This window comes from Pinus tabuliformis, chromosome 6, assembly GCF_031772625.1.
Source record: "Pinus tabuliformis cultivar Carrire ecotype Pingquan chromosome 6, CPIR1, whole genome shotgun sequence".
In the NCBI taxonomy this organism is placed as follows: Eukaryota; Viridiplantae; Streptophyta; class Pinopsida; order Pinales; family Pinaceae; genus Pinus; species Pinus tabuliformis.
The window spans coordinates 589,869,172-589,893,176 of record NC_142292.1 but is presented as its reverse complement, the minus strand read 5'-3'; the positions used below and the strand labels follow the sequence as shown (position 1 = coordinate 589,893,176).

The following is a 24,005-nucleotide window of genomic DNA, read 5'->3' as shown; positions in this document are numbered from 1 at the left end:
AGGGGATAAAATCTCTCAAACAACTTATTCAAGACAAGATGATTATACCAGTCAATTTTCAATATTTGATTTAGGTAGGGGAAATATTAGAAGAGGAACACACGTTACATGATTATAACATTGGGCGTGATTCAACCATTTTCCTTAACATTAAGGATGTCCAGGGACAAGCTCCAAAGGTCTAACTACTTTTAAAGATGCAGTCAAAGGGAAAATGGAGCCTGAGAAGCAACTTTGACAAACTAGCACTTCTACCGGCCCCTACATTGTAGAACAGATGACCCAGGTGCCAACTTTGACAATTACAGTGCCTGCGGTAAATGAGATCTACCATGAATTTCATTCTAAAGTTGTGATATGAAGATTCAATGGGTGCCCAAATTAGAATATGAAGATTCAATGGGTGCCCAAATTAGAAGCCCTCCATCAATGGATCATTTCCACATGGACAAAAAATTGTTACATTCACTTATGTTAGAATGGTCAAATTCCACACTACAAAAGATAGCAGGCATTGGGAATGCTCTTGGGAAATTTATAAAAGTAGATGTGAGCTGACTCACAAAAGTTAACTCTATAATGAGTTCTTATTGATCTTGGTCAACAAGATCTGCTATTAGGCATATGCCTTGAGCATCTGTAATTTTATTCCTTTCCTTTTGAATAAAATTGAAAATTTTCATGAGAAAAAAATACATGTTATATTTGAATTCAAATTAGAAATTACAAAATATTATAAAGGAAATCAAATTGGAAAGTGTAAATACCATCTTGGATCCACACTCCTCATTGTAACAGAAAGAAATCCAATATTTTTTCACCCTAATTTTAGAAATCCAAAATTATAACACTATACAATTTCATGTCAAACACTACCAAACTATCAATATACATAACCTAAATTATAACCTAATGTAAGCCACGAAAACAACAAAACCAGAAGGTACATTCGCAATACCATTAGCGTTTAATCAATGAAATGAATTTTGTAATAACCTTCTAAGAGTTTTAAAAAAAACACAAAAGAGAAGCGGAAACTTCCAATTCCCAGTTGAATACGAATACATATTAAAAAAAATGCACCATGTATATTGCAGTTTAATATAGATATACATATATATATATATATATTCATCGATGAACACAGTAATCAATTGTACCATATATATTGCAGTTTAATATGTACATATATTCATCGATGAAGCTATATTAAAAAAACCAAAAAGTCAAAATCCTTGCTACGATTAGTAAACGTAGATCAACACTGAAAACACCTCCGACGAAGTTCACCACCAGCTACTTGAAAATGTCAAGAGTTTGTTAAGCAAAACCTAATAAACAAAGATGAAGAGTGGCCAATATCAATGACGCTTCCCAATTTCAATGAATCGCAGGCAAATGAGCCCATACAAAATATATCTTCAACAGTGTATGAGCGCCATCCTTTGGAAATACATCTAACGAGATAAAAAGGGAGGCATTCCACCCAAAGAACCAGCGCCCGAATGCGACGTTCTAGGCAATGGAGACTGCCCGAGCTGGGAACTCTGATATGCATTAATCCTTGTAGAGCAGCTGCCTGGGACCCATAAACCCCAAGAACACCGAGATTAACACTGCCAGCACCGCCAAGCTGATACCCATAACCCTCCAATCTCGGGTGCCCTCCATACGACCCTACTGATCCAAGCGAGTCCTGAACAGATGGCGAAAACGCAGAAGCCTGCGACAGCGAAGATGGATTGGATGAAGATGCCAATGCAGGATTAGCGGACGTTAAAAGCGAGTGATTCAGCCCAGGAAAGCTCTGGTTCTGACCGGCCAAAATAGCATTAAACACCTGACTGAACCCGGGAGTACCGCCCTGATTAAAAGGCAATGAGCTGCCAAGAACACCGTGTGCTGCCCGGGCCGATGCCAGTATCGAACCCGCGCCATGGGTCAGCGAAAGGTCATTGGGGTGCAAAGTGCCACTAACAGGGGTATCCGTGTTTCTCTTCTTGCTACCCTCTGCTGCCAGCTTGCAGTTCATGGAATGACCTTCTATACTTTTCTTCGGCTCCTCCAAAGCCTTCATAGCACCCTCAACAGTCTTGTAAATGAAAAGCGCAAAACCTCTGGACTTTCCCGTCTGTTTATCAAACCCTAACGGCCCTTCCTCGACTTCGCCGTATTTCGAAAAAAAGTTCAGCAGTTTCTCCGCCGGAATATCTGCCGGAACGTTGCTCACATAGATTTTCCGCTCTGTGGTCTCGGTGGGAGGGTGCGCAGGCGCCCGGCCAGAGGACGCCATCTGGCAAGCAATCATCCTGCTATCGATTTTCTTGCTGGGCTGCTTCAGGGCTTTCTGCGCACCTTCCATGTCCATAAATGTCACGAATCCGTAACCTTTGGATTTGCCAGTGCCCTTGTCCATGATGACGGTGCATTCTTCCAGCTTGCCGTATTGGTAGAAAACGGAGTTCAAAGCCTCCGACGTAGTGTCCCAGCCGAGGCCATGGACTAAGATTTTTCTGTGCGCCGGATCCTTGTCAGCAAGTTTTCGAATATCTTCTCGAAGCTGCGGGATTTTCTTAGCTTTCTCAGAGATGATGTACATCAGCTGGTCCTTGCTGAAATGCTCCAGCAGCTTCTTCAAGTCTTCTTCGTCTTCCTCGACTTCGGCTTCGCTGCTACCATTGGCTTCAGAGTTTCCACTTTCTTCATCTTCTTTTACCACGGCTATATCTTCTTCTTCTTCGTCTTCGTCGACTTCGGCTTCGCTGCTACCATTGGCTTCAAAGTTTTCACTTTCTTCATCTTCTTTTGCCACGGCTATATCCTCTTGTGCTTCTTCTTCCACCTCTTCTTTTGCCACGGCAATATCCTCTTGTGCTTCTTCTTCCACCTCCACCTTCCTCTTCTATTGGGGTATTTTTAAATGGGAAAATACCAAAAACCAATAGACTAAACTCCACAGAGGCAATGCTCTGTTTCCTCTGTCCAGGATCTTTGTACAGGGAAGCTATTTAAAAGAAATTATCTCAGAACAAACCATTACACAGCCATAACACATTTCTATTGATTAAAAACAAAAGACTGATGCAAACTTCATTCTCTTTTACTGAGAGGGATTCACCAAAATACATTTAACAACAAAAAACATTTACTCTGTCTCCATATGAGAATTTACATTGCTGGAAAAATTCCCATTTACATTTACGGCTGTAAAACCTCCATTTACATTTACTGGTGTAAAACTATTTTTACACGCTGCTGTAAAACAAAAACAAATTACATATGCATCCAAAACAAATGCGCTCCACCATTTTCTTTATGCACTGTTGTGCGTTAATACATGGTTTTCCCTTTTACTGCACCATCGTTTTACGATGCCCCACAAAACATTACAAAATATATCTTGTGCACTGCTGTGCATACATCCACAGGTTTTTTCTGGCTGCTGCTAACACCTATATTCTTTTTCTCCTGTGTGCCATACAAAATAATAAAAAGGTCAACACTTAAAACAACAAAAAAAAACTTATTACATACGATTTTATATTTTAATACATGCCGTATAAAAAAACTTAACTATTCACCTACATATATGACACTTCATTAATTAAAACGTATGGTCAACCAAAATTGACATTCACTCCACGCAATCCTTGATTTAATGCGGGCCCATATGCAAGTTTGAGCAATCAACGGACAAAAACACTGGAGACAATCGAACGGCGGACAGAGATATCGGAAGACACTTTGCTGCAGAACTTTAGCTTCCGAAATTTTACGTTGGCTTACGTCAGGCGAGTGACACGCGTCTGCACCATATCTTATCTTATCGTAGTCAAAAATACGGAAACCACTTTCATGCAAAAGAGTTGTGATATGCTCTGGGCGGTTTGTGGTTTCACTGTGGTGGTTTTGGGGTAGTACGTGCAGCTGCGTTGAAATTACGACTTCAACACTCCCCTTTAATTTTAACTGCTGGGCATTCAGTCATACCCGGACACTTTCTCAAAAATTCAAAGCTCTTCTGATCCAGTGGCTTTGTCAAGATGTCTGCTACCTGTTCTTGGGTTCTGCAATGTTCTAGGACAATTTCTCCATTGTTCACCAATTCTCTGATGTAGTGAAACCTTGTATCAATGTGTTTCGTTCTCTTATGAAACACTGAATTCTTTGACAATGCAATAGCTGAGCTATTGTCACAAAAAATCACTGTCGCTTTTGCCTGCTCTTGGCCTAAGCTTCTCAACATCCTTCTCATCCACACTGCTTGACATGCTGTTGCTGTAGCTGCCACATATTCAGCCTCTACTGTAGACAATGCTACAATGGACTGCTTCTTAGAAGCCCATGAAATGGCTCCTGAACCCATATGAAAAACATAACCGGAAGTGCTTTTCCGATCATCTACACTTCCAGCCCAATCACTATCAATGTAGCCAACCAAATCTGAATGTTCTGAGACATTATATAAAATTCCAAACATTTTGGTACCTTTGACATACCTCAAAATTCTTTTTGCTGCCTGCCAATGTGCCTCCTTTGGCCTCTCCATAAATCTGGAGATTAAACTAACAGCATACATTAAATCAAGCCTAGTTGTTGTTAAATACATAAAGCTGCCCACAATGCTTTTATACAAGCTAGGATTAAAATCCTTGCTGCTGTCCTCTCTGCTGAGCTTTAATCCCATCACTGCGGGAGTGATGGCTGCCTTGCATTCTTGCATGTTAAATCTGCCCAAAACTTGATTTACATATCTTGCTTGAGATATAAAAATTCCTTTTTCATTTTGATCTACTTCTATGCCTAAGAAGTATCTCAACAAACCCATGTCAGTCATTTCAAATTCATCCTTCATGACTGATTTAAAATTCTCAATAAGATAAATATCATTTCCAGTGAAAATAACATCATCTACATACAAGACAACAATTAAAATTTTACCATCCTTTTCTTTGATGTAGACAGTGGGTTCTCCTTCACACATGTCGAATTCATTATCCAATAGATAAGAATCTATCCTGTTGTACCATGCTCTTGGCGCTTGCTTCAGCCCATAAAGAGCTTTCTTCAATTTGCACACTTTGTGCTCTTCACCTTTCTTCTCATAGCCTAGAGGCTGTTCAACATAAACCTCTTTCTTTAACACTCCATTTAGGAATGCTGACTTCACGTCCATTTGGTAGACTTTCCATTTGTTTTGAGCTGCTATGGACAGCACTGCTCTCACGGTTTCCATTCTTGCAACCGGTGCAAAAGTCTCACATAATCTCTCCCATACTGCTATTTGTACCCTTTGACAACTAGCCTTGCCTTGTGTCTTTATATCTTTCCTTCAGCATTGCTCTTGGTCTTATAGACCCATTTCACTCCAATGACTTCTTTGCCTTTTGGTAGCTCAACCAAATCCCATGTTTTGTTTCTCTCTATGGCATTCATCTCCTCATCCATAGCTTCTATCCATTTCCTATCTTTGACTGCATCCTCGAAATGAATAGGATCATCAACATGACAATACAAGGCAAATAAGGAATTCATTCCTTCATCATAAATGTCACTTAGATTTCTAAATTTCTTACCTCTTTCACTTGGTGTGCAAGTGCTTGAAGATGCACTTGAATTTCCTCCTTGTGGTGTGCTTGGAGAAGCACTCTCATTTATCCTCAATGGTGTCCCTTTCTGTCCTTGTGTTAGCGCTGCTGTTTGGGGATGCATTTCAGCCACTTCCTCTTCATCTTCATCATGAGACAAACAGTTCTTGACATTCACTGTTTTCTCAATGCTTCCATCCCAAGCTTCCTCCTCAATGAATTGAACATCTCTGCTGACAAAAAACTTCTTGGTAGATGGGATATACAACCTGTAGGCTTTGGATTCCTCACTGTATCCAATGAAAAGACATTTCTCCCCTTTGCTGTCCAACTTCCTCCTTAGCTGATCTGGTATGTGTGCATAGGCCACACATCCAAAAACTCTCATGTGGGTGACTCCTTGCTTTCTCCCACTCCATGCCTCTTCCGGCACTTTGTTCATCACTGCTTTTGTATGACACATGTTCAAAATATACACTGCACAATTTACAGCTTCAGCCCAATAATCATTTGGCAAATGCTTTGCCTTCAACATGCTCCTCGCCATATCCATGATGGTCCTATTCTTCCTTTCAGCAACTCCATTTTCCTGTGGGGTGTACCTTGCTGTAAATTATTTGTGAATTCCATTTTATCTACAAAATCTTAGGAATTCCTTGGAGATATACTCACCTCCTCTATCAGTTCTCAAAACTTTTATATGCAGCCCGCTTTGGTTCTCCACAAATGCCTTGAAGTTTTGGAATTTCTCAAACACTTCACTTTTGTTTTTAAGGAAATATATCCAAGTCTTTCTTGTAAAGTCATCAATGAATGTTAGGAAATATTGGCTGCCTGCTAATGATGGAGCTTGCATCGGTCCACATAAATCTGAGTGGATGATCTCTAAGGGTGCCTTTGCCCTTATGCTTTTCCCTGATGGAAAACTTTCTCTATGTTGTTTTCCCAAAATGCAACCTTCACATAGGCTGTCCGGTTTCTCTATCAATGGTAATCCTCTTACCATTCCTTTCCTACTCAACAAATTTAGACCTCCAAAATTGAGATGACCAAATCTCAAGTGCCACAACCAATTTTCATCCTTTGGCACGCTTTGGAAAGCCTCTTGGGTAACTGCTGCAATTACATTTTTGTTTTTCAAATCTGCCCTGATCCTGAGAGGGAACATCCTGTTCCTTGTCATTTTTACTTCAGCAATGCATCGTTTGCTGGGTGCTATATCCATGATGGTGCGCACATCATTTTTAAAGAAAACATTGTATCCCTTATGGACAAGCTGTCCAATACTCAAGAGGTTACATCTCATTCCAGGGACATAGTAGACATCTGCTATGGTTTTCTTTTCTCCTTGCTTTGTAAATATTTTTACCTCTCCTTTTCCCATAACAGAGATTTTACTATCAGTTCCTAGTGTGACTTCTGATTTCACATTTTTATCTAGGGCAGAAAAGAAGGCTATGTTTCCGGTCATATGGTTGCTGCAACCTGAGTCTAAAAACCAAATGTCCTCACTGTTTGTTTCAGCCATGTTACAGGCTAACAACACATTATTTTGACTGCTGTTTTCTCTTGTAACATTTGCATTTTGTCTACTGTTCATATCATGCTGTTTCTTTCTACAATCACTTGCATAATGTCCATACTTTTTGCAATAAGAGCATTGAACATTAGATTTATCATACCTTTGTCCTTGAGCATGATACTGTTCTCTTTGTTGGCTGCTCCCTTGGCCTTGGTTCTGATTTGAATTGTTGCCTCTTCCTTGAGCATTTGCTGGACTGTTCCTTCCACCTCTGTTCTGGCTTCTGCCTCTTCCTCTTTTGTTTCCTCTGCCTTGACCTCTTCCTCTTCCAAAGGACATCTGGGTCTTGAAGGATTGCTCAAGAGATGAGTTTTCATTCCTACTCAACCTCTGCTCATGTGTTATCAGTGATGCATGTAGCTCATCAACTGAATAGTTTGAGAGATCCTTTGTCTCTTCAATGGTGGTGACTATGGCATCAAACCTTTAGAGTAAGACCCTCAATATTTTTTCCACAATCCTTCTATCTTCAATGGTTTCTCCATGAGTTCTCATTTGTGTGATTACACCAATCACATGAGTGAAGAATGAGTCAATGTTATCTGACTCCTTCATGTTCAAGTTCTCTAAATCCTTTCTCAGCAATTGTAGTTTTGTTGTCTTCACTCTCTCCATGCCTTGATAGGTTGTCTTGAGGGTTTGCCATGCTTCATTTGCTGTCTTAGCTGCTGCTAACCTTGGAAACACACTCTGGTCTACTGCTAGATACAACAACATACGGGCTTTTGAATCCTTCTTCCTATTGCTCTTCAGGTGATCTCTCTCTCCCCGAGTTAATGCATTGAACTCATTTTCATCTGCTGGTTCTTCAAACCCAGATTCAACTATTTCCCATAAATCTTGAGAGGCAAACAGGGCTGTCATGGTTATTGACCAGTAGTCATAGTTCTTCCCATTAAACTGTGGGAGCTGGGTATTAAACATACCCATACCAGTGCTTGTGCTAGCCATTCCTTGACTGTGTATGTAAAAAACAACTGATTGTTTCTTTAGCAGCAACACAAAGAAAAACTTTGAGAAATACCTGAACCCTTCGTTGTCTGAGTCTTCTGTCTGCCTGAGAAGTTTTGCTGCAGCAACAACCTTCTCCCTTCAGCTTCTTTAACTTCTTTAAAGAGCCTGGACCAGCTCTGATACCACTATTGGGGTATTTTTAAATGGGAAAATACCAAAAACCAATAGACTAAACTCCACAGAGGCAATGCTCTGTTTCCTTTGTCCAGGATCTTTGTACTGGGAAGCTGTTTAAAAGAAATTATCTGAGAAAAAACCATTACACAGCCATAACACATTTCTATTGATTAAAAACAAAAGACTGATGCAAACTTCATTCTCTTTTACTGAGAGGGATTCACCAAAATACATTTAACAACAAAAAATATTTACTCTGTCTCCATATGAGAATTTACACTGCTGGAAAAATTCCCATTTACATTTACTGCCGTAAAACCTCCATTTACATTTACTGGTGTAAAACTATTTTTACACGCTGCTGTAAAACAAAAACAAATTACATATGCATCCAAAACAAATGCGCTCCACCATTTTCTTTATGCACTGTTGTGCGTTAATACATGGTTTTCCCTTTTACTGCACCATCGTCTTACGATGCCCCACAAAACATTACAAAATATATCTTGTGAATTGTTGTGCATACATCCACAGGTTTTTCTCGCTGCTGCGAACACCTATATTCTTTTTCTCCCGTGTGCCATACAAAATAATAAAAAGGTCAACACTTAAAACAACAAAAAAAACTTATTACATACGATTTTATATTTTAATACATGCCGTATAAAAAAACTTAACTATTCACCTACATATATGACACTTCATTAATTAAAACGTATGGTCAACCAAAATTGACATTCACTCCATGCAATCCTTGATTTAATGCGGGCCCATATGCAAGTTTGAGCAATCAACGGACAAAAACACTGGAGACAATCGAACGGCGGACGGAGATATCGGAAGACACTTTGCTGCAAAACTTTAGCTTCCGAAGTTTTACGTTGGCTTACGTCAGGCGAGTGACACGCGTCTGCACCATATCTTATCGGAGTCAAAAATACGGAAACCACTTTCACGCAAAAGCGGTGCGATATGCTCTGGGCGGTTTGTGGTTTCACTGTGGTGGTTTTGGGGTAGTACATGCAGCTGCGTTGAAATTACGACTTCAACATTCTTCGCCATTGCCGCCCTAGCTCAAACTCTTTCGCTTCCTCGGTCCTAGCTCAAACTGTTTTGCTTCCTCAGCCGCACACCGTTTCAAAGAACACTTCAAATCTTATAATCCCTTGAAACCCTAGAAATCTTCTGACCGAATATATATTGTTTATCCGCCGACTCTTTCGCTTCCTCGGTCCTAGCTCAAACTGTTTTGCTTCCTCAGCCGCACACCGTTTCGAAGAACACTTCAAATATTACAATCCCTTCAAACCCTAGAAATATTCTGACCGAATATATATTGTTTATGGGCTGAGAGTGTTTTTTAAGTAGGGCATAAATATTTAACATTTATATATCCGCTAAACAAAATTAATTTATATTGGCTCAACTAATAATAAAAATGTAATGTTAAAGTTAATTTGTTATATTTTGATTTTGTTGCCATACCATGGATCAATACCATGGCTTATTAATACCATATGCTCAAAAACCATAACTTATTTCACAATCAAAATATTTTATAACAATATGATTCTTAGCCATCGATGTTCACTCTCACTTTACCGTGGATATTACTAACCGTGGGCCAATACTTTCTTAAACACAATATCATGGAATCAAATTTAAGAGAGATAGAGAGAGGAGGGGGTTGCGAGGGAGATAGGGTAAGTGAGATAGTCACAAAGCTGGAGGGAAAACACACACACATAGAGAGAGAGAGAGAGGGAGGGAGATGGAAGAGAGAGGGAAAGAGAAGAAGGAAGACAAAGAGGAGTGGAGAGAGAGAAGGAGAGAGGGAGAGAGAGATGGAGTTGGAGAGGGAGACAGAGGGAGGAAAGAACAAAGACAAAAGGATAGAGGTGGAGAAAGAGAGGGAGTGATAAGGGAGATATGGGGAGAGAGGAGGGAAGAGAAAGGAGAGGAGAGAGAGAGAGAGAGAGAGAGAGAGAGAGAGAGAATGATGGGGGGTCGGAGAGACAGAGGGAGGTGGGAGAGAATGATGGAGAGGGGAAGGAATAGAGAGAGGGAGAATGATGGGGGTGGCGGAGAGATAGAGGGAGGTGGGAGAGCATGACAGAGAGTGGAAGAGAGAGAGAGAGAGAGAGAGAGAGAGAATAAGAAAGACATAGAGGGATAATGGTGGAGAGAGAGGGGGACTCATAAGGGAGAGATGCAGAGAGAGTGAGTGAGAGAGAAGAATGAGAGGGAAGAGGGAGATGAGAGTGTGATGGGGAGAGAGAGAGAGAGAGAGAGAGAGAGAGAGAGAGAGAGAAGGGGAAGAGAGAGAGGGGGGAGAGAGAAATAGATATGGAGAGAGAGTGTGTATATTTGGAGGGTGAGATAGAGAAAGGGAATAAGAAAGAGACACATAGATACAAATATAGATATTATAGAGTATAATATAACAAACCTAGATCCATCTTAGCCACAAATCTATCAAGTGCAGAGAGTGATCAAATCTCACGAGGTGCAAACCTTTCCTCAAGTTTTAAACTCAAAAAATAGGTTTGCACCTCGAGAGATTTGATCCCGCTTGGCACTTGATAGATCTAGGGTTAAGATGGATCTCGTCTAGGTAAATTAAAATATATGATAGGCAAAATGATACCATGACCATATTTATACCATGCTCATGTAACAGTGAGATATGGAAAGGGTTTGAGAAGCTTTTAGTCATAGGGACAACTCAAAGTTATGAAGAATAAGATTTAATAGCCATAATATTATTATTATTTTAGTAACTAAATAAATTTAAAATTTTATAATATTTTTATAGGGTAAATGGATATTTTCATTAATCAGAAAAAATTAAATATGTCTTTAATTTCCAAAAATTGACTAAAAATCTAGGAAATTTTTTAGACAAACAAAAATTCAGGAAATTGACTAGGAAATCGAGGAAAATCTCGAAAATTCTTAAGAAAACATAATAAACAAAGATTAACACTAGCTAATATGAATGATGATTACCAATTTCAATGAATCCCATGTAGACGAGCCCATACAAAATACATCTTCAACATTGTATTAGCACCATCCTTTGGAAATCCATCTAATGTGGTAAATAAGGAGGCATTCCACCAAAATAACCTATGCTCGATTGCGTCGTTCTAGGCAATGGAGACCGTTCGAGCTTAGAACTTTGCTATGCATTCAAACCTTCTAGAGCATGATAGGATGTCTTCTACTGACTTCCTATTCCATTGAGTTCTCCACTCTTTGACTCTATTGTTGTCTCCCACCATCTCATTCGCCATCATCGATACAATGCCATGATCCATGGAATCCAATTTGAAATTGAAATTTCAAGTAGTGGCAAGATATTTTCATTCGTCTTGGGTTCATTTGTTTAAATTGTTTTAACCCAAACCAATTTTAGGGTGAGAGTTCTTGTTACAAGATGACCAATGTCCATGAAATTTCAATGGTGGTCAATGGGGAAAGATACGTTACCATATTGATGGTGAGGAGTTTTGTCAGTATTTATAGGGTTTAATTTGTTCGATATTGTAATGTAACAAGGTTGTGATGAAAATTCTGTTGTATTGATGACTATAAAACATGCATTTGACTAAAGAATTCTCATGAGTGAGGCGATGTGCGAGGAAATTGACTATGTGCAGGAGGAATCCCCTGCCTTTTGCTTCCGAGGTCTAACCCAATTTATTCCTCTTGAGTTTTTATGATGGAAAATGTTTATGGGCATGAGGGTATCAAGTGAGGGCTTTTATGAAGGAAATGGTTGCAATTAGAGGTTTGATGGTATTTCTAGATTTGTTTATCCACTAAAGAGTACATTTCTCTTAACATCTTAAATATATTCAATTTTTAATAAAATTGTAAAGATTAAATTTTAAGTTTCACTTAAAATATAAATTTGAACACTTAGAATTTTGCAAGACACAAACATTTGTCTTAAAACAAATAAAACTTGCAGATTAAATGCCCAGTCTAACCCGCAGATAACAAGAATACTCAAAAACATTTATACATATATCACAGTCAAATTTGTAGTGGGGAAGACACCCAATAGTGAAATAAAAATTTAAAACGTAAGTTCATAAAGCTTGTGATAATAGTCAAACAACATCCGAACATAATTTATATGTGATTACTCATAAATAATTCTTTTGAAGAATCGAGTAGTATCACATTAATCTGTATAAATATGGGATCTATGTATAAAATGAACAAATAAGTAAATTTAGTTCAGACAACGAACTCAAAATGTAATGCCAATTAGGAACTTATCAAACCTAAAATCAATCTAATAAACACTGATGCAAAGCCCGGTGATAAGACTCCAAGTAACATCCATACACCATTAGAATATGTGGATAACTATATTTTAGATATGCTAATAATAAAAGTGCGAAATTAATAGAATGTTCATTATTGTCATAAAATAAGGCAAAACATTACAAAGATCCCTTATTTTCCATTGATTGGAACAAGGAGAAGAGAAGTGGGCATTAAAGTATACATTCATGGACTTCACTTAGAAATTATTGGTAGATAAATGAATATTTAAAATAATAATAATAAATCCTTGTAAGAGGAGTTAAACCATCATCTTGATTAGGTCAATTGGAATTGGGAGACTTTTCCCATTTTCATTCAGGCCTCTATGAATAATTCTTGTTTTTCTTATCGATTTGTCCTGGTTCACTCTAGTCCACACATTAAGTCCAACATATATAACAATGAACACAACATAATTGTAGAGATGCTTCTTGGATCCAACATTGATGTTGTTATTTTGACACATAACACTTGCTGAAGTAAAATGACAATTTTTTTTAAATTAAATTTTTTTCAAGCTGAGGAAAATGCAAGTAGGTAGTTGGAATGATGCACAAAAAATTTTTATACATCTATTATAAAGAGGTTTTATAAATATTAATTTTCATATACATTACTCTTATTTTAACAACAACATTAAAACAAACTACATAGGAGTTTCCACAAAGTACGAGAGAGTTGCCACCACTGAGTAGTCACAATGTAGTTTCAACAACAAACAACTATAACTATGTTACGAGAATTCTCTGCACAACAACATAGAAAGGCTATGCAATGTAACAAGGATTTTAGAGGACCCGCTATGTTGTTGTTCAGAGATTTGCTGCAACTATAACTCTCTAGAGAGATGTATACCACTAGGAGTGATGTTGATAAAAAATACTTTGACAAAATATTTACATTAATGGTCCAATTGTTGCTTGTTCAGAGTGATGGCTATTAAGCTACCGGATGCTACAACTTTCTCTCCTTAGGATTCTTACAAGTACGCAATGATATTGCAATTGGCACCACCATATACCCTGTGTCAAACTATAGGGGATCCCAATATGATTATAAGCATCCTTATTTGCAAGGTATGATAACAAAGCTAAGTGGTAATGAAAACAAAAATAAGTTGTAGTCTTATTTATTGTCATGAAATTATTCTTCGTTGAACATATTATTGATAGTTTATTGACATACAAAGTTTGTTTTGAACTGGCAGGATCTAGAAAAAGGGAACTGGTGGAAGAAATTTAAAATTACAATGTTTTACGATATGACCCAACACCTTTATTTTCCTACTTAGAAAACAATTGCAACATGACTGAATGGAGTGATGAAGTTGTTGGCTCTAAGCCATATGGGGAACACACCTCCTCTTAGATGTGAAATCGTCATTTCCAAAATGAAGGATTTAGAAAAGCTAGTTACTTCCGGAATATCCAGGTAGTTGATGGATTGAATAATCTGAGAGCTGCAAAAGTTTAGGTACCTACAAGGAGGCATCCAACTTCTATGATGTTCAAAAAGGCTACAACAACACTTGTGGTAACTAATTCTACTATTGAGGTCTTAGGAAAAACGAAGATTGCTCTTGAAAACATGTCTACAAGGATAAGGCAATGCCTGTGTACAATTGTAATTTTTCTATATATGCCTCTTTGCTTGCAAGATTTTAAGGAAATATTCTTTCCTCTCATGAAGTACAAAATATTTCATTCCTCAAATATTGTAAATGGTCTTACTCTATGAAAGTAGTCTTTCTTTCCTTCCCTTGTCTCTTCTTGCATGATATTGTGGGAAAGTTAATCTGAAACACAAAGTTTTCCCTTTCTAATAGTATGAATGATATTTCTACGGTTTTCTATAATCAGTGGTCTTCATAATCTAGTGCTCTAATTAGTTAAATCTTTCCATACTAATATTGTAGAGAGTTGTTAACATAAATTTAATTATTTTTATGGGTCTTTCTGTATGAGAATCTCAAATATATTTTTCATCAAAATATTAGATTTTCAAGCTTTGCCTTTTATCTTCATTGATGAGTCATTCCACATGTCTTCCAAAATGCATTTCACTATTCACAAAAGGTTGTTGAAAGATTGGGCTAATTTTTTTTTAAACAAATCATCATACTTAAATAGGTTACAATATTTTCTATTGAAAATTTAAGGGCTATGTTAACAAATTTCCTTTTTTTTTATCCCATAAAAGTATTGAGATTGTCATTTTGGTGGAGGCTCCATATTGCAATCTTTTTATCTTCTGTTTATTTTTGTCATTCAAGTTTTATTCTTTTAACACCTGTAAAATTTACAGTAAAATACAGGTCACGTGCTCTTCCAAACAAGGAAATAATATTGAGGCTGGGTGTTTTCTAAATGCTTGAACTAGGATGTTTGTCTCAGAACTTCTAGATAATTCTAATAGTAGTAGCAATATAACCATGAGATTTATATTCTTTTTCATTGAAAATATTTATCTCTTTTAAGTTTTAACCAAGTAAGTTAGCCCCTCCATATACTTTTAATCATATCCAACACATTCTTACTGGTATAGGTATGACAATATATATTTGACTGTGTGATTTATATTCTTTTGCATCACAAAAAGATTGGCTATTTTTAACCAAGGAACTTAACCTCTCCATACACTTTCTAATAATATCCAATCCGTTTTTAATGGTACGTGATAGTTTGTATTTCACTGTGAGCATTATGGGTTTTCTTTTTGTATGAAATTTACAACTTTAGGGACTTGGGAGAACTACCATATTAGCCTGAAATATAGAGTCTTGAACCTACTTCTTACTAGTCCACAAAACTCAGCCTACAATTCAGCATTATAATGGTGATATAATAATAATTGTTTGTTCACAGGGGATTCCTCCTTCAAATCTTAACTTTCCTCCCACTTCGCCTCAACCACAAGCATTCTTTAGTACAATATCTATTTTACAATCATGAGTACAACCAAATTTTCAGCCCAACCTTGTTACATTACGATATTGAGCCAAATCAACCTTGTAACCATTGAAAAATCCCCTCAACTCTGATTTGGTAACTTATCTTTGCATTGACTTCCATTGAAATTTCATGGAAGATGGTCTTCCTGTAACAAGAATTTCGATGATAAAATTTGTTTGGGTTATAAAAGAATCTAGATAAATAAACCCATGACGAATGACGAGATCCTGCCACTATTTTAAATTTTAAATTTTAAATTGAATTCGATGGATCATACCATGGTATGGATGATGGCAGATGGGAGACAAAAACAGAGTCAGGAGCAGATACCTCAACGGCGTAGACAACCAGTGAAAGACGACATATCGTGTCAGTGGTGAGGCAAACATAGTATTTGGGAGATGAAGACGGATGGCCCATGGTGAGTGATGGAGATTGGTTAGAGTAGTCTCTTCAATGACAGGATGGCGCGAAACCCAAATGGAGTTCTGTTGACTCGTTAGAGTAAGTGAAGCTAAATCAGGTTTCTTGGTCAGAAATTGTAGAGACAAAAATCTTATGTTTGGAATCAAAATTTTGTAGTTACAAATAGATCATGTTTCCAACATTTTTGTTGATGAAATTTATATAAATTATTATTTTTTTTAACATAAAATGGAGCCTAAAATATCCTAATTAGAATTTAATTTATTTTTATTGTTATGTAATTTTGATTTAGTCAAAATGTTTATATGACATTACAACATCTCCTCCATACAAAAAGTAATAATATTTTTCAATATAAAAAAAATATTTAACTTTAAAATTCATATAAATATTTAAACATCGAAGATGATGCGCCTTTATTCCATATTATCCAAAAATAGCCAATGAAAATTAGAGAGTTCATGTATTCCATTGATAGCCAAAATACATGTTTCACATTGGAAATTATATATTCAAATCCAAATAGGATAAAATATATACAACTAAATAAATATAATAGTGAAAAAAGCTCATCATAAATTGAATTAAAAAAATGAACGATGTCATTATGCTCTCCAGATAGCAAATCTAAATATGAATGTTGCCTTTGCTGATCTACATAAGAGACGAAATCACGAAATTTGTGGGTCATGCAAAAATTATTTACATGTCCACCAACGATGCGTAAATAATATAAAAAATAACAAACAAGGCATATACAGTAGGAAATAAACTAATCTATACCTGATCGCACACTCCCTTGAGTTTTCGTCATTATAAAGGTTGTACAGTACATCTAGAAAGGTGTCGTTTCTTAGGAACTAAATTAGGAAAATAGCTAGGAGTGTTGTTATGAGGGCATTGAATGTAAGTTGACATTTGTAAATGAAATAAGTGATCCATAATAAAATTAGGTTATCACATTAGCTTATTTAAAGCTTGTTTCTCCTCTCGCAAGAGTGTTGAGTGATTGTGTGTAAACTCTTGCAAATATTATGTAATTTTATTTTCCACTTTATAAAATTTGTGTGTCTGAGGACACTTCTGCTATTATTGTGGTATCAGAGCTCACTCATGTAGAAGGTATGTGAAGAGGATATTACAGCTCTGCAGGCTTTTAATTTTTTTTTGTTTTTAAATCTAGAAATATAATTTTTTTATTAGAAATATTTTTTTAATATCTCCTTGACTCAAAAAGGCACAACTGAGTGTCACCAAATCGACATTCTACTACAGTTGTATCCTTAATTTTATCTGAGTCATTAAGCTTTGAGCTAGTGAGCATAAAATCATTGCATTTAAAAAAATTCGATTGATTTTCTAAAAAATGTTGCACGAAATGCATTAGAACCCTCTCCAAATCGAATTTGGTCCCTCCATGCAAGATTGAACCATGATCTTGTTGATACCTAATCCGAAACGGATGGGTGAACTGGACAGTCATCAGGAAGATGAACTGATCCGTTGTATTTATGTATATAAATATGAGTTAGCTAATGAATAATATATCAGTTTTCTCTCCCGCTCATTCTGGAGTTACCCTGGCCTGACATGGTATCAGAGCACAGGTCCCAGGTTGTAAATATAGTTGTAACTCCTGCCTCTGTCGCTCCTCTGTCCTGAGCACTCCTCTGTCCATATTCTGCCTCTGCCAGCGCTAACGCTTGTCTCTGACCTGCATAAGGACTGACAACGCTGCGCACTTATTATTGACGTTACTGCAGAGTGCGTTGGAAAAGGAGATGCCTTCGGTGGTCTGAGAGCTTTTGCAAGGAATTCCTCCAGAAGCATCGGCTGTTTGTTTGAGGTTTATTGCATCGTCATTTAGCTTGATCTTAACAGTTGATTACCTTGGTTACCGAGTTTTTCTTTTGCCATTCATCGGAGGGTTTGGGTATCTGTCGCTTCCAACTGGGAATCAGAGATCCATTCTCTGCCCCTCCTCCTACTGATAATCCATGAGTGTGCGTTGAACTGTGACATATGCTGATCATAATATCTGCTGATATAAACACTTAGAAATTGCCACTCTAGTTGAATTGAATATGCTTTTCTGAACCCGTAAGGAAGTTCCTACTTATTTAGAGTATTTGCCGTTCTAGTTGAATTGAACCTAGTTCCATGAGAACGTTGTATTCGCTCATTGAGAAGGTCATCTTAGAGTAGTAATGGAGTTACAACTGTACAATGCATGAAAATTCTCTGTTGGTTACAACTTTCAGATCTCATGTTGTTATGACTATAATATTGCGATTCCTGAATGGTTTTCATGCTTTTCCCTTCCGATGAATCCGAGTCCCGAGCTTTTCAAAAATTTGATTTTCCCGAGTCTCAGGTTGAGAACGCTTTTGTGTGTTTGTGCTTTGGGGATTGAACAGGATTCGAACCAGCGTCTCCGATTGAGCGTGCGTGACACGCGTTTTTTCTACTGCTGTGACTCGATCTCCTCCTTGGAAGGATCACAGATTCTCAAACCCTTCGCTAAGAAAAAGGGTGATCCGGTCGGATGTATAACAATAATTAGATCCCGATTTATGTATGGTATGGTAGCTGGTTTGAGCAGTTTGATTCAGTATTGTGCAGTTTGTTTATGCATGAAGACAACCATATGACTTTAACCTGATTCATCTCAACGTGGAGATGTATTCTTTCTCACTATGAGTCCCAAAAGTTTGAGAATGACAAGAGAGATGATTTTAATGGCGGTATAATGTTGTGCTATCGATATATATTTATGATGGCAGTTTTGAGTATTGTCTTGTAAGCAGTTTTCAAAGGGTTTATATAAGCAATTTTCAAAAGCATTCAAAGTCATATCAGTCAGAGCATTTTATATATCAAAGCATTTGTGGAGGTGATATAGTGATATTGCACAGTTTTTTTATTTTTGGTAATGCTGTATTGAAGCATAAAGTGATATAATATTTCAATGAAATTCTGATGCCTTCTGTCACACATTAGAGGGATTTGTAGAAAATATAGTGCATAAGGCTGTAAGGAAGTTTTTTTTATCAAGCAGAAGTATTTTTTTACAGAATGCATTCAATCATCTCTATGGTCGGAATAGTTCTCACTGGCAAGGAGAACTATTCTGAATGGTCTCGGATGGTAAAACACACCCTCATCTACAATGAGCTGTGGAAAGGAGTGTGTGTCGGAGAAGAAGACAAAGACCCTGTGCAGCCTACATCAGATAAAGAACTTGTCATTTGGGAAAACAAGAACAACAAAGCCTCTGCATTGATCGCAGCATCTGTAAATGAAGATGTAAGTCGTCATATTTCATCCTATTCCACTGCCTTTTAAGCTTTACAAAAGCTGAAAGAACTCTATGATTCACATTCTCCACTTGAAGTTGTTCAGCTCATGATTAAACTCTTCACTCATGAACTGAAAAATAATGATCCCTTTGCTCTTGCATTGAAATAAAGTCTATAATGCATGATATTAAATCCACTAAGGTTGAGCCGGATATCTCTCTTATTTCCTTTCTCAAAGCACTCTATCCTACCTACTCTAATTATCTTGAGCCTTTACAAGCAAATGGAAATCTTAAAGACATAACCTTTGACTCTCTTGTGAAAAAGTTTGCTGAAAGAGAGAAAGCCTTTGGAAAGAAAACAGTCCCTGAATCTTCTGAAGAGACTGTTTGCCTTGCTCATAAAGAAAAGCATCCTGCTCAAGATTCTACAAGAGGAAGAGGTGGACGAAGAGGAAGAGGAAGATACTTCAGAGGCAAGGGGGGCAGACATTCTCAAGCAGAAAAAGCAGATCTGCATTGCATTCGCTGCAAACGAAATGGATCACATGATGCTTCTACATGCAAGCTACCATGGGAAAAGATTGAGCAGAAAAGAAATCAGCAGAAAGGTAAAACTGATGACACATACAAAGGTAAAGCACCTGAATCTTCTCACTATATTGAGGCACAATGTAACATTGGAGTAAATGAAGACTTGTTTAATGCTTCACTTGCTTCTTCGAAAAATGACTGGTTGCTTGATTCAGGAGCAACCTGTCATATGACTCATAGGAAAGATTTTTTTGAAGATTTCACTAACAATGTTGATGGAGCAGTATACTTTGCAGATCAGTAAAAAATCAAGCCATCAGGGCTTGGCACAGTCAGGCTTAAACTGCCTGGTCTTCCAGACTTTCTTCTGGACCATGTTCTATATCTCCCACAGCTCAAGAGAAACTTGCTGTCCCTGGTCCATATCCGCTAGCAAGGTCACTCCATTCATATGTTTGATGGCAAGCTTGATGTAAGAAAGGCATCTGACCACTCACTTGTCATGAGGGGTATAGAAGAAGAAAGACTTCTTAAACTACAAGGAACTTCTGCTCATGCACAATATTTTTGATATATTTCTCATCATGAAGAAGGTACACTTCCATCAAGTTTATTATGGCATGCTAGATTTGGACATTTAAACTATGATAGTCTCCGCTTGTTGAATAAAAATGGTGTTACTGGTTTGCCTACAATTCCTAGAAAACATAAGCAATGTGATGCTTGCATTCTAGGAAAGCATAGCAAATATTCTTTTCATGATTCACATTCAAGAGCACATAGGAAGCTTGAACTCATTCATTCAGATTTATGTGGTTCAATGCCTGTTTCTTCTGCAAATGGAAATAAATATATCATGACATTTATTGATGATTACACCAGAATGTGTTGGGTTTATTTATTGAAGAACAAATCTGATGCTTTTCAAACATTCAAGAATTTTCATAAATGGATTGAAAATGATGCATAATCTCATATTGGGTCTATTCGCACTGATAATGGAAAAGAATATACATCAAATGAATTTGAACACTATCTTCGCCAACATGGGATTAAACATCAAACAACTGTGCCTTATAATCCTCAACAGAATGGTGTAGCTGAAATGACGCAAGCCTGGAGCTTGCCATAACCAGGATCTTTTCCATACATTCATATACAAGCATGCACCTCAACTTCTTCTCTATACACGGCAATTTCATCATCTATATGAAAGCTTCTTTGTTACAAACAACCATGGTTATGAAGCCATTATTAATACACACCATCCCAAATTTTCTTCATAACTATCATTCCAACTCACATACTTTCATTCTTATAACGCCAGAGTTAAATCAAAACTCAAAGAAAAGGATGTGCCCTGCTCTCATTTCCATTCAACATCAATGCTCAAATATGACTTATAACTGAGTTCAATCAAAAGAATGAACTTATGCTTTTCGACCTCAAGTGGACATAACAAACAATACTACCAATACCATTTGCATGCACAAATTTACCTGTTTCAACCAGTCAAAACACCAAATATATGTGCGCCCTTTCTCTTACAGCGTACCCAGTGATACACACGTATTTCCTTTCAATATTTACAATTGATTCAATCAGATTTAAATATTGAAATCTGGCAATTTCTCTTACCTCTGTTCAGACTATCATCTTCCACGATTTCACTCTGCAATTATCATCACTGTAGATCGATCCTGCTCATGGCATTTTCATATCGACTTCTTGTTGATTCTTCTGCATTAAAACTTAGCGCCATAATTTCACCACATACTCAAGTTAATAATTTAATTCTCTGTGCCATCAATTCATTAACATAAAAAACTTCTACAGTATGATTTCAGAACTGGATAATGTTGCTCCTGCGTTTTTTTCTACTGAATTCATGTCAAACAACATATATCATTACATTGCAGATCGAATATCGACTTAACCATCGATTTTATCTCCTCACTCATTGCGTTGTCAAATGTTGTGTATTATCATTTCAAATAGAATCGATATCATTTTAATTATATCGATTTCTATATTCATCTCCAATCATGTCGACCACAGATCAAATATTTGCAGCATTTGATCATAAACATTCATACCCAATTGACATTGACTGTTAAATCTGCGCCCAAGCAACTCTGCAATCTTCAACTTGTTGTGCCACAAAGAACGAAGTTCGAATTCATATATAACTTCAGCGCTTTACACATCAACTTCTACACAGTTTCCGTCAATCAAACACCACGAAGGGAACAAATTTTTAATCGGATCTCGAACCTGCACCTTAGTAAAATCATTCAAATGGAAATTCGATTTAGAGGAATCGATTCTGCACTTAGTTCTTTGTTTGCCAGAACGTCATCTTAACTCATATAGCAATCTCCATCTCACATATTCGCACTACAGAACAAGACTATGTATGTCAAGCCAAAACACAGTTTGAATTTCTTGTTCCCAATGACAACAAAAGATGCCACTCAATACCACTAGCGCAGTCAAACTTTGTATTTTAATGCAGAACCGATACAAATTTAAGTTCTCCTGAAAACAATTTCAAGACGTGGTCATATATCATGTCAATCTTTATTCTTGGATAGAAGACCAACCCATTAATGATAGTGATTCAGACTCTGTTCATGCGCAATTCAGCCATTTATTATTGGTTCGATATTTCTTCGCATAAACTTCATTAGAATTTATGCACATCTACAACGAATCCTTCACACCTCTAATTAAGTAATTACACTTATGCAGATGGGATTACATTCACACGTAGATCGGTTTTTCACTGAATCGGCCCTTTCCCCTTATGTGCTTCACACAGAAATTCAAGTATCGATTATTCAGATCGATTTCCTATTTTGTTTCATTTAATGGCATTCATAATAATTTTACTACCAAATTATAAAAAGGGGCATTCTCCATTTAGAATCCAATTGCAGAAAAAATATATACCACTCCATAAATCGAACCTTACAATTCTGAAATCAAAACAATAACTTACAACTTTTGTTCGGCCTGATATTCCAGATTGATGGCCCTTACAATTTACCACAGGCTCACAGCCTTGGTTGTTCCCAACCAGCTCTCTACTCCTCTCACTTTTCTCAATGTACTTTTCTCTCAAAACCCCTTCCTATTTATACAATTTTAAAAAAATAATTAAATTAAATGCTCAATCCCTTAAAATCCTCAACAAACCCCTAAATCTCTCAACATCCCTAAAGGATAGGTTTTTATCCCTAAAATCCTTCAATTTATTAAATTTCCTCATATCCTTTTATTAATAAAAAGATATTTACATAAATCCTCACCTTCTCCTATCTAATTCAAATTAATTAATAAAATATTAAAAATCATCACACCCCATATTTACAAATGGAGAAAAAGGTCTTGATGCTCCTGCATCAGACTCCCCATGTAAGAAAATTCATGACCACCTAGTCATAAGTCTATATATCTCCTCCTGGATCCCAAATTTTATTTTGTAATCCTTCCGTGCTTGTCGATTGCTTCACTGCTATTGTCATCTGCTGTTGTCTTCCAGGTTTCCATATTTTGTGTTGTACTGCTCCACTTGCTCTGCTCTTGCAATCTTTCACTGTCATTCTCTTGTTGTGGCTCCTTTTCTTTCTTTCGGTTGTCTTTCTCTGGGATGTTTTTATCATTAACCTCCTTATCAACTCAATTTCCCTGTCCAGTATGTCCTCTGTTTGCTGATTTTTTCCATCCCTTGATTGCTGAATTCTCATTCTTGCTTGCTCTTCACTTGTTTTGATCACCTTTTCTGATGCTGCTACTGTAAATGTTGCCTCACATGTTGCTCTAGCTGTTAATATGAATGTTGCGGCCTCCCAAACTTCCTTTCCCTCTGCAACATTCCTTTGCTCGTCACCCACAATTTCATCTTGATTATCATTTATGACAACTGCTTTGTCATCCTTCATCAACAATCTATCCTGGACATTCATCCTCTGTTCTTCCAAACCTGCAATCACACACAAATCATTAGTTTTAAAATCACAAGACCTTACGGTCTTGTTTAAGGCTTCAGTCATCAAATCTTTCGACTGCTTCGAATCATTCATATGATTCAACTCCTCTAGCTCTTCATCACTTTCAAAAAGTAATGGTCCACTCTCTGGGTAACATATAGA

General features: G+C 37.0%; 1 pseudogene; it reads right to left on the bottom strand.

The window, feature by feature from the left end:
• Positions 1–1,391: 1,391 nt before the first annotated feature.
• LOC149259942 (UBP1-associated protein 2B-like) lies at positions 1,392–23,795 on the bottom strand (annotated as a pseudogene).
• Positions 23,796–24,005: the final 210 nt, after the last annotated feature.